The sequence below is a fragment of the Equus caballus genome, chromosome 21 (assembly GCF_041296265.1).
Source record: "Equus caballus isolate H_3958 breed thoroughbred chromosome 21, TB-T2T, whole genome shotgun sequence".
Lineage (NCBI taxonomy): Eukaryota > Metazoa > Chordata > Mammalia > Perissodactyla > Equidae > Equus > Equus caballus.
This window is the reverse complement of record NC_091704.1, coordinates 9,297,315-9,309,753: the sequence shown is the minus strand read 5'-3', so window position 1 is coordinate 9,309,753 and position 12,439 is coordinate 9,297,315.

The following is a 12,439-nucleotide window of genomic DNA, read 5'->3' as shown; positions in this document are numbered from 1 at the left end:
AACTGAGAGAAAATATTTGCAAATCACATACCCAAGAAGAGGTTAATTTCCAAAATTTATAAATAACTCATACAACTCAATAACAAAAAAATGAACAACTCATTCAATAATGGGCAGAGGATATAAACAGACATTTTTCCAAAGAATATATACACATAGACAACAGGTACATGAAAAGATGTTTAACATTCCTAATTATTAGGAAAATGCAAATCAAAACTGCCATGAGATATCACCTCACATCTGTCATAATGGCTATAATTAATGAAAAGAAATAAATGTTGCAGAGTATGTGGAGAAAAGTAAACCATCATATACTGTTGATGACAGTACAAAATGGAGCGGCCACTATGGAAAACAGTATGGAGATTTCTCAAAAATTAAAAATCTAAGTGCCATGTGATCCAGCTATTCCACTACCGGTTATTTATCCAAAGAACATAAAGTCAATAATTCAAAAAGACTTCTGCAGCACTATGTTTATTGCAGCATTATTTACAATAGCCAAGACATGGAAACTACCCAAATGCCCAGAAAAAATGAATGAATAAGGGAGATGTAGTATATATACAATAGAATATTAGTCAGCCATAAAAAAAGATATAATTGTGCCATTTGCAACAACATGGATGAACCTTGAGGGTCTTATGCTAAGTGAAATGTCAGACAGAGAAAGTCAAATACTATATGATTTCACTCGTGTGGAAGATAAACAAGCACATAGATAAGGAGAAGAGATTAGTGCTTATCAGAGGAGAGGGTAGTGGGGGAGGGCAAAAGTGGTAAGGGGGCACATATTTATGGTGATGTATAGAAACTACACTATTGGTGATGAACATGATGTAGTCAATACAGAAACTGAAATATGATAATGTACACCTGAAATTTACACATTGTTCTAAGCCAATATGACTTCAATAAAATAATTTTTAAAAAAGGAAAATAAAAATAATCTGCAAAATTTATTTGAAACACAGTGGAACATACAGACATAAAATATTACTCTAAATAACCCTAAGGAAACCCCAAATTCTTCATTCTTTGAGCCAACAGGCCATAGCTCTGGACATATATATGAGTAGGATACATAAGTGGATAAAAATGAAAGGTATCAATATCTGGCAACATTTTATCTCAGAGTAGATTATTAAGTCAATCATCTGTATTATGTTTCACCTATCACTCTAAAAATAGCCACCTATCAAATTATTTTTAAAAAGTAGGTAAATGATTAATTTCAGCTTTTATAGAAATGGCAGGCCTTAGTCTTGGTCATTGTGGGTAAAATGCATCTTATTGGTACTGGGGAAAAAAGGAAAAAGTGAGAATAAAAATTAAAATAAATTATTTGAGAGTATATTCTCCAAAATATTTGTATTATAACTCATTTTAAAATTGCTTTTGTGCTAATAAATGGTCATTACTATTATTATTATTGCTTTTGGTGAGGAAGATTGACTCTGAGCTAACATCTGTGCCAATCTTCCTCTATTTTTTCTATGTGGGTCACCACCACAGCATGGCTTGATAAGTGGTGTAGGTCCACACTGGCAATTCAAACTGGTGAACCCCGGGCTGCTGAGGTAGGGTGTACGTACTTAACCACCATGCCACTGAGCCAGCCCCTAAATGCCCAATTTAAATATACTTTGAGTTATGGTAGGATAAGATGATGACACTTATTATTGAAAGTGCAAAGGTTTTGTGTATTTACTGTGTGAAATTTAGAAAATTTGTTTCTTTCTGACCCTTAGTTTGTTCACAAGGAAATGAGCATAGCAATAATAATAATGATAATGATGATAATAATAATACATAGTTTATTTTGAAATAGATATAATAAGGACAAAATGGGACAAATTAAACACAAATACTTTGTAAATTCCTTCACTTAGTGACCCCCACTATGTGTCCAGGGCTATTTAGTCACTCTACTTGTATGAGGCTGTGAATTATTTTGTTCAGAAATCCCTGAGTAATTCGTTAGGAATGAGATAGATTCAAGTGTGCCCAGAAAATTTCTATTGCAATGGGTTCTATTGTGACAACCTAAGCCCATCGATAATGACTTTCCCAATTCACTTGGGATTTACTATATTCTTGGAGGATTAAAAACAAATATTTCCTTTTCCCTGTTATTTTCTTGCTCTGTAGTCTCAAGTGGATTGGGAGCATGCTGCATGGAGCCCTTGTAATTCACGCCCCTGTGTCTGGAATAGGCAAGTGACATGGGGAAGGAAATTAGCATTTGCCTTCAAATTTAACATGAAAATTCTAAGCTGAACAATTGAAAGCATTATTTATATGCTTGGTTATTGAGTCAAATGAGTTGCTAATGATTATTTTGATTGGCTGTCACTGAATACATCAATCTAGTCATTTAAAAATTGACTGTGAGGTTTTAAGTGTTTTTCAGCCAGCATAGAGTATGTTGTTCTTTTGCTGTTTAAACTTATGTAAGCCATCAAATTAACTTTAATTTTTTAAAAAAATATTTAAATTTTTGTCGTTAATGTGACCTATTTTTTATGATTCTCTGGTGTCCCTTCTGATTCTAATGGTAGGATTTAAAATTAACAGGCTTCCCATGTAAGTTCTAGGGCACCCTTTTTCCTAAAGAGCATAAATACCAAAGTGGTTTTTTTCTGAAAACCACTGTCTGTCCCCTTGGTCGCATATTCCCCACTCCCTTCCCCACCAGGCACCCAGCCTTGCCTCCAGAAGACCAAGGGCTAGGCATTGGCACCTCCCCTTCAGTCCGAAGGCCAGCTCCTTTAGGGCTCTGCTCTGCTGGAATACCCTCATCTCCAGCAGGCTCTGCCCAGTGGTTCATTCGCCCTCCTCAAGCCACCTCAGCTGCAATTGTTCCTTTTGGGCCAGGAAGCCACGATACTTCTCAAATCTAACCTAAACTTCTACCCCTCCATTTCCACTTTCTCCCTGAGTGACACAGTAAATCAAATCATCAATGATGGGGGCACAGTGTCTGGCCTGGCTTCTGCCTTCATGTGTGGGATAGTGAAGATGGAGAAGGCAATGTCCTGAGTGATCTCCACTCTGAACAGATTGGGTGCATTTTAACAACATGCAGAAATAAGGCACCACTCATATGAGAAGTGGCCTGGTAGAATTTTTGAACTCAGAGTTTGAGAGAGACTGGTGGATTTGGCTTCCGATTTTTCCATGGACTTGGAGGCAAGGCATATCAATTTAAAAAGCAAAAGCAAATTCACTTATTATTTTACCCTCAAAATGAGTTTATTCAGGAATAGCTAAAAGAATTGAAATTCAGAATGTGGATGCTATGGCTAGCCACAGGCAAATCCAGAAAACAAAGGAGAGGCACTTACTTTTATAGAGAAAAATGGGGATCAGGGAGGGCTGTTCTAAACAAAAGTCCATTGGGGGAAAGTAACAGTTCAGGGCAGCAATGGCTTCTCATTGACTGAGCTGCAGCATTTCTCATTGGCTGGGCTGTTGCCTGATGGGGAGAGAAATCTTCCTTCAAGAATAATGTAGTTTTATTTCCTGTCAAAGTTGCTGGTAATATCTCTTCCTGTTTAGTTTAATTGACAATGTATGATAGGGCATGAGAGCTCCCCATGCAGGCCTTCCCAACTCTAATTTCATTAAGGTTTCTTTCATTAGTTGGCAATTTTCCTCTTTTGATCAAGATCTTTCTCCAAAAGCATTGCTGATCAATAGTCAGGTTCTCTGCAGGTAGTGATCTTGTCCCTCAGTGCCAAGAAGGACCTTTCCTGGTTGTCATGTCCAACACTGGAAGGAAAGTGCATAGTATTCAGAAAATATTTAGTTTATGTCTGAGTAACAAGGGAGAGGGAGAACTCTCTGGCATTTCCCATCTAAAGTCTACATTTCTCCAAGGTGGTAGGCTTTGGAGATCATCTCGAAGTGCTGAGCCAGCATCACCTTATTGGACATGTCATATTTACAGAGGTTCAACAGGCAATAAGTAAAGAACTTTACAATAAGTATACATAGTAAGATTAAGAGCAATAGTATAAACCCAATTTACAAGATGGTTCTAAATCAGGGGCTCAGACTTAAGTGTAACCAGCTGAATAAATCAAAAGACAATTGGTTATGTGGTGAAATTTGTTGTAGCAAATGTTCTTGCTCTCTAATATTATGTAATTGTGTTTCTATGTCCCTGAAGGCATTTGCCAATGTGCAACAGGAGGTGTTTGCTACCACAGGGATGCCTCTTTGCTCAGCAAGTAGATAATCAAGGGGCATATGATTATCTAAAGCTACCTTTTCCAATGAGTTAAGTGACCATTGCTGAGATAAAATAAATTTGGGTGTGGAGTCAGTTAATAACCACAAGTTAATATTAATTTATGGAGAACTGACATCTTCCTGATGTTGAATTATCCTTCCTGAGAATAAAATAAATTATATTAACTTGCTATGGATTCCATAACCAAGTACCACTAACTGGGCGACTTAGAACCACATAAATTTCCTGTCTCACCATTCTGGAAGCTGCAAGTCTGAGATCAAGGTGCCAATAGGACCATGCTCCCTGTGAAGGAGCCAGACAAAGTTCCATCCCAGGCCCCTCTCCTAGTTGTGGTATTTCCTTGGCTTATGGAGCAACACTCCAATATTCACATGGTGTTCTCTCTGTGTGTGTCTGTGCCCAAGTTTCCCCTCTTTGTAGGGACAAAAGCCATATTGGATTAGAAGCCCAGCCTACTCCAGTGTGACTTCATCTTACCTAATTGCATCTGCAACAAACCTACCTCCAAATAAGATCACTTCCGAAGCACTGAGGGGTAGGAATTTAACACAGCAATTTGGGGGTGATGTAGTTTGGACCATAAAATTTTCTCTCTGGTCCCCCCAAATTCATGCCCTTCTAATATGCAAAATATGTTATTCTCTTCTCAATACCCCTGAAAATCTTAATGCATTCTAGGATCAACCCTAAGTTCATAGTGTCATCCAAGTATCCAGCTCTGAGAGAGTTTCCAGGTATAATTCATCCTGGGGAAAAATTCCTTTCTCTCTATGAACCTCTGAAACCAGATAACACATTATCTACATCTAAAACATAATAATGAGACAGATTTAGGATAGACAGTCCCATTCTAAAAGTGATAAATCAGAAATAAAACAGGAGTCATGAGACTGAAGTTAGTCGGAAACCTCGCCATGTAAATTTCATTAGGTTTTCAGACAAGAACAATGCTCTTTGACTCAAGTTTTTTGTCCACCAATATGATGGCTCCACTCCTGAGCCCTGGGCAGGTAAGTTTCCATTCCTTCATGTCTGTGCTTGTATCTTTCAGGATTATTTTCAAATTTTCCTCATATAAGTCTTACACATTTCTTATTGAGTTTAATTCCTAAATGTCTTATCATTTTTGTTCCTTTTATAAATGAGATTTTCTCTCCATTACATGTTCTACTGCACTATTTCTTGTGTATGTGAAGATAGTGATTTTAGTATCTTTATTTTATATCCTGTTACCTTGTATTTTTTGTTGTTATACATTTTTAAAGACAAAACATGGTAAATCAATACCCTGTATCTTTCTAGAAAGTGAAACATCAAATGATGAAAAACACTAAAAATTGGAACAGAGGGTTGTTCTTTATTGTCAAAGTTAAATACAGATTTTACAGTATAGTACATTTCATTAATACATGAGACTGAACTAAAATATGTAATGAAAATATTCAAATGAATTATTGGAATCAGTAACAGATTTTAAAAATGCAGAGCCATGCAGTTACATAAAGATCAATAGCTATTCTGTCACTATTAATGCTTATTAAGTATTTACAAATTGGAAAATATTCTTTTCAAATTGCTCATAAAACAAACATCTTGAAATATTCCGGAATAATCTCAACTATTACTATGGAAGAATTTTAGGAAAAAACTTTTAAAAAATCAGGTTTAGCTTCTAACCATTTGAATAAACTGTGAAGACAACCATATTTCTAGATGAAAATCCTCAAAAGTTTAACAATATTAATCCTTCTTAAGTATTTATTTTAATTGCATTCTAATAAAAATTCTGTTAGATCTTTTGGGCCAGCCCAGTGGTGCAGTGATTAAGTTTGGTGGCCTGGGGTTTGCCTGTTCAGATCCCAGTTGTAGACCTATGCACTGCTTATCAGAGCATTCTGCGGCAGGAAGCCCACATATAAGATGGAGGCAGATGACCACAGAAGTTAGCTCAGGGCCAACCTTCCTCAGCAGAAAAGAGGAGGATAGGTGGCAAATGTTAGCTCAGGACTAGGCATCCTCAAAAAAATAGGAAAAAAATATATTCTATTACATCTTCTGAACTTGACTGAGAGATTTAAAAGATCAACCTAAAGAAACAAACAGGCAAGAAATTCCCAATTTTGAATGTGAATATAGGGATAACAAGGAGAATTGTCCCACTAGATGTTAAAAATTCTCATGAACAACATCAATAAAACACGATATTTTAAAGGCATTTGGCATGAGGTGATTGGAAAAGAAGAGGTGAGATGGAAATTTAACCACATCTACACCGGTTTCTGGTGTAATACACCCACTATCCCTTCTCATGCAATCCCATTGCTTCTTCCACACATTGCTCATCCCCTAAGCCATGACCTCAGCTCTGTCCTCTCCTGTGAACTCCTGACTCAGGCACCCAGTGGCCTTGCCTCATCTCCATGCACATGTCTATTGGGAAATTTGAGTCTCAAACTCAGTTCTAAGTTTCCTCTCCAGCGTGCCCAGCCCCAGTGTCCTGAGTGCATCGATAGCACTTCAACCTAACATCACCACCCCTTCACTCAGCCACCACGTCTCTCACCAGGACTCACTCAAACCACTCTTTGCATTCTTGCTTCCTGGACTTTTTTCTCCATCAAGCCTCCAGTGATGCTTCTGCACCTAAGTCCTATGATGTCCTTCCTCTCTCTCAATCCTCCAGTGACATCTCAGAGTGGGATTTACCAAGAGGCAGGAGAGTAAAAGCTCTGAAGGCCTTCACTCTGTGAGGCTTTGTGAGTGCTGGCAGTTTCTGGGAGTTGTAGCATGTTATGGTGGGGAGGACAAGCCAGGCTGCAGTCAGGACAAAAGAGAGTGTGAGCATGTCTAGTAAACTGTCCTAAGAGATAATAGAAGAAAGAGACCACTGATTGTTTGTGATTTTCTTTCCTTTTCTAAATGCACATTCACTCTTTGAGTTTTATACATGTCTTTTTTAACCATTTCGCTAAACAAATCTTGATCATCTCTGGTCTTTCTGAGGCTCCTCACAATCCTGGAGGACCTGCCTCTTGGCTCCATGTGTAACCTGATTTTCTATGTTTCTCTAACTTTCTCACCATAACCTGTGGTAATGGATCTTCTTGTCGCTAATCACACATGGCAAGTGAGATTCTGTCTCATGGTCTTTACCCTTCCTGTTCCCTCTGCTTAAACATCCCTGCCCAGACGTTTAATGGCTGACTTTGTTGTTTCATTGATGGATCTGATGAAATTTCACATTATGCATAAAAAAAATTTCCTCATGATTTTCACCCTGCTTTTAACTTTATTCATTGTAGTTATTAATACCTGACATAATGTTGTGCATATAGTAGTTTATTGTCTTCATTTACCACTAGAATATGAGCTGTATGAGGGCAGAATCATTATTTTCACCATCATGAACCTAGAAGAGTGGTTGGAACATAACTGGTACTAATAAATATTTTTGGAATGAATGAATGAAAAACGGATCATTTAGCACTTTAAGTTAGTCTCTGCTTGCAAACAATCGTGTTAGAAATCCATTTCATATCACACCCCCAATAAGTTATTGCTGCATTAGAAGTTAAATTTCCAAAAAACTGCTCAAGCTCATTATTAAAAATATGTAAAGGTGAAAATATTAATGATCCAAAAACGTGTGAGGACTTTCTAAACACAAAGTTGCTGAAAGAAATCATTAAAGTTAATATATTTAACTAAATATTTTTTAAAATTCTTATGGAATAATATATCAAAATTAAATTAAATAAAAATATTATAGTCTATACAACTCACAGAGTCACGATTAATAATATGTAAACACTTTTATATTTATAAAGAAAAGCTTTCAATACAAAAAATGGACAAAAGATATAAACATATTTCACATAAGTAGTTACAAGGGTAAACATACGAAAATCATATAAACGTTAATAATCTAGAAAGGTAGGTTAAAGAAGGATTTTCTTTTCCTATTGACTGAGACGAAAAGGCACATATGATTTAATGCTAGTGCAGGTGAATTTTGAGGTCAAAGCATAATTTGTAGAAGCTTTTGGAAAAGCAATTCAGTTTTGTGTATGAAAAAACTTGAAACTTTATATACCCTCCAGTAAATTGTCTTAGGAAAAGTTACATTCAGAGAATGCTTTCTGTATAAGCACTTTTATTTTAGCAAAACTTATAATTTAGAAATCTGAATGCAATGTCACTATTCAATATTAGAGGGGATTGTAACTGAGGTATAATTAATTTCATAGGACATTAACATCATTATTTATTGTCCAATCATATGCAAACACTATGCATTTCAAATTGAAGAGGTTTAATGCAGGCTTTTGGTTGCGGAGGTGGCAAAAGGCTGGAGAGAAGGCTGGGGAAGCAGCAAGGGGAGTGTTGTCACCCAAGGACCAGGAGTCCTCAGCAACCTTGGAGCCCCACATCCCCCTCACTGCTGAGCTGATGAGACCCTCCCTCTTCGGGCTACTTCTGGGACCCTCCCCTGCTGCAACCCAGATGACTGCATCCCAGCAATGCCACTGAAATTGCCTTTGGGGTGCTGGATCCCACAGCTGCTGCACAGTCCTCAGCTGCCTACAGCTGTTGCAGCAGCCAGAGACCATCACCAGAAGCAGGAAAAAAGATGCAAGTTCTTTCTTCCTCCCACTCTTCAGTGCTCCCAAGCGACTGAACATTCAGAGACTTATAGGAAACCAAGTGATAAAGGAGTCTGGATGAACCATCTGCAGCTGAAACCCAGGAGGGCACAGCTGGCTCCAGACTGCAAGTGTGGGCCTTACAAACAGAAGTCACAATCTGGACAAAGGGTGTCATGAACAAAGGATGGCATGGGAAAATGATCAACATAGTTCCACAACACACATACAAAACAGGCTCTGAAACTTGACTACAAGTTCCATGAGGGTGGGTTTGCTTCTATCTTGTTACCTGGTTTATCTCTACTGCCTGGTGCATGGTATATACTCCATAAATATTTGTAGTTTGAATGCAAGATATAACATTTAACGCATGATTTTTGTCTGGGTAATTGCATTATGGTTTAATTTTAAGGGGATAATCTTTTGTGCTTTTATATTTTTCTATAATTAGCATTCAACATTTAAATTAAAAACAAGTGCCCTAAAATGCAATGCAATGTTGGGACAACATAGATTACAAATGAGTGACAGAAGAAAGAGGACAATAAGTAACCTAATGAAGAGTGATCCAGACAAAGGTGTAAAGGAGACCACCTCAGTTTTAGTCTCAGTCACAGTAGTGATTAGTGGTGCTGTCTTTGATACACCAATTAGACTAAGAGTTTTAGAGTCTGCATCTGTGAAAGATGATAAGAGCAATGTCAATACTTCACAGAATAATTTTGAAGATTAAATGAGGACGTATATACATGCATACAAGAAAACTGTGTTGTAAAGTGAAAAAGGCGAAGGCTATACATAAAATAAGACACAATTCATAGATAAGATTTTATTGGTGAGGTGTGATTTGAGATTATTGCTAATATTGGTTAAGATTTCTAGTGTACAATAAAAGGAGATAAGAAAAAAGACATGAGAAGAAAACCACAAAAGTGCAACAGACATTTTTATTAGCTTTTTAAGCTGTCTTAATAGCACTCTTTTTTGAAGTCCCATATGGGATTTATCAACAGAAAACTTTCATCCACTCCTTTAATGGGCATAATAAAGCCAGAGATGATGTCACTCTACTCTCTCTCTTTATAGAGTTAACAACAGCCACACTCCAACAGCTCATCTAGTTGAGGATTGTGACATCACCTGATGCTGAGTTCAATCAGGTAGGATGACAGAACCGCAGGAGCAAAAGGGTAACAATTGTTTTTCACCTGTTCTGCTTCTGACACATTCTGTTAATTCTTGACCATATTTCCCTGATCTTTTTCCTATCATCTATTTTTAAGGAGAAAAACAAATGTGCATTTTTTAAACTTTTATATATCACTTGTTTTCTGCAACTTACTAATAAATCAGCTTTTGATTTCCGATTATCTGTGAGCAAAAGAATATATATTGCTCTTATATTATTGGGCAATAACTTTGTTTTATTGAGACTGAAATTTTACAGGAAAAGAGGGTCTTATTTTATTTTGAGTGGGGATTATTTCTGCTAGTCAGAACACTGAAATAAATGTCTCAATCATATTTGTGTTTTCCAGATGAAACAGAGAGTGAGTGGTTAATACCCACAGTGTAGACTGTGCAGGGAGGACTGTGTTCCTGGAGAGCTAAGGCAGCAATCCAGGCTCTGGGACCCACACTTGAGCTGAGACATGGGTTCTCCATCGGCCGAGTTGTGTGGTAGTAGGCAGATGTCCTGGAAACCCAAGTTTTTGTTTTTATCTGTAAAGGCACATAATAAGTTGCGTAAGTACCTCATAGGCTCTCAGGGAAGATAAAATGTGCTAAAGCAATAGCACAATTGCTGAGATGCTATCAGCTTCAAATAAGTATTCAATATTCTTCGACCATCACTATTAATAATTCCTCAAGTTAAGTATGCACTAAGCTGTTTACATTAAACTCAAGGAATTGGATAGAGCAGATTAAGAATGAGCAGGGAGGCCAGTTGCCTTGTAGACAGTATACCTCTGTCTGTCTGGTGTCCTAGGTGGGCTGCTGGGGTGACATGATCACAGTCACTGCCATTTACAAAAATGCAACAAAGTTTTGCCCAGAACCCCCGTCAGCCCTCCCGCTCTCCCTCCATTCACTCACAAAACAGCTTTGAGGTCTACACATGTGCTAGTCACTTTGCTGGCCCTTCCTCCACTATGACAACAAACATAGACCCAGTCAGCAAGTGTGTTTTGTGTTTATTAGACTGTTTTTAAAATTTGCACAGAGCTCAGCTTTCATCTGCTATGTGGGGTGGAATTTGATAAGCTTATTTCTTTAATGCTATGTGTCCCAGATTTGTTGGATATTTATATTGACATCAAATTCATTTTTACTGCTGTCTCATGTTTCAGCACCACAGAACATGGGACTGTTACTAAGTTGAATACTGTAATTGGTCTTTGGAATTATTGCAAGAATACAAAATGTATTTGAAACTTGGAAATTGAAATATGCTTGTATTGTAACCACTTCTAAACTCTTCTCAGAAAGAAGTGTCAAATATTCCTCTTGTTCGTAAGGACTTTTACAATTTAGCACTTAACATGTCATAAATTGAAAAATTGCAAACATTTAATCTCCGTAAGAGAAAAGTTAGAAAAAGCTATTACTGATTTTATTCAGAAAGACCAAACGTAGTTTGCTTCTATTGTTCTTTCTTATTTATTTTTGTAGCTCTTTTAAGACTACTTTAAATCATATTTATATAATATTTCTCCCTGAAAAGACTGATGTGACCTCCTTATCTGTAACTAGGTTTAATTCTTTTCTTTGATTCATCTCCAGCATCTAACACATACATAGGCTGTGATCAGCCAAATAGAAGAGGAAACAGTGAAATGGAGTCAGAGACATCTCAGTCACATTCAATTTTCCTTTCTACATCTCATTTTCCATGAACAGCTGATTTCTATAGACAATATAACAGATTATATTTGCAAAACCAGCTGACGCCCTCTTCTATAAATGGCAATGACCTTCTAAACACTAGTCCTTCTCCCTGAAATTTAGAACAAATGGTACAAGCTTTAAGGAGATGGAGTTGGAGAAGCGTGTACTAGACAGAACTGTGATGAGATTCTTCATAAACTTCTCCTTAATCAGGGTTAAAATAAGAAACACGTATTACATATTTATTTATATTTCATATTTATATATATTTATACAGATATACATATTTATGTAGAGTTTATATATATTTATATAAAGTCTTCTATACATGTATATAGTCTGGGACTACAGAAATTATTAAAATTAAATTCGTTTTTTGAGTTAGGTTTTCTTTTTTTATGCTTTATTCTAAAAATTTGTTTAACACTCATTTAACACATTCAAGCTCGGTGATAGTATTGGGGCTGCAAATATGACTAACAAAGAATTTAAAATAATGAACATATATATTTTTCTTAGTGTAACTGAAACAGCTAGCCTTAAACTGAGGAAATTTCACATCTAATTTGCAACTTCCAAATATACAATATAGTGTTATTAGCTATTATTTACAATAGTGGCGAGGCTGTATAGTACATCC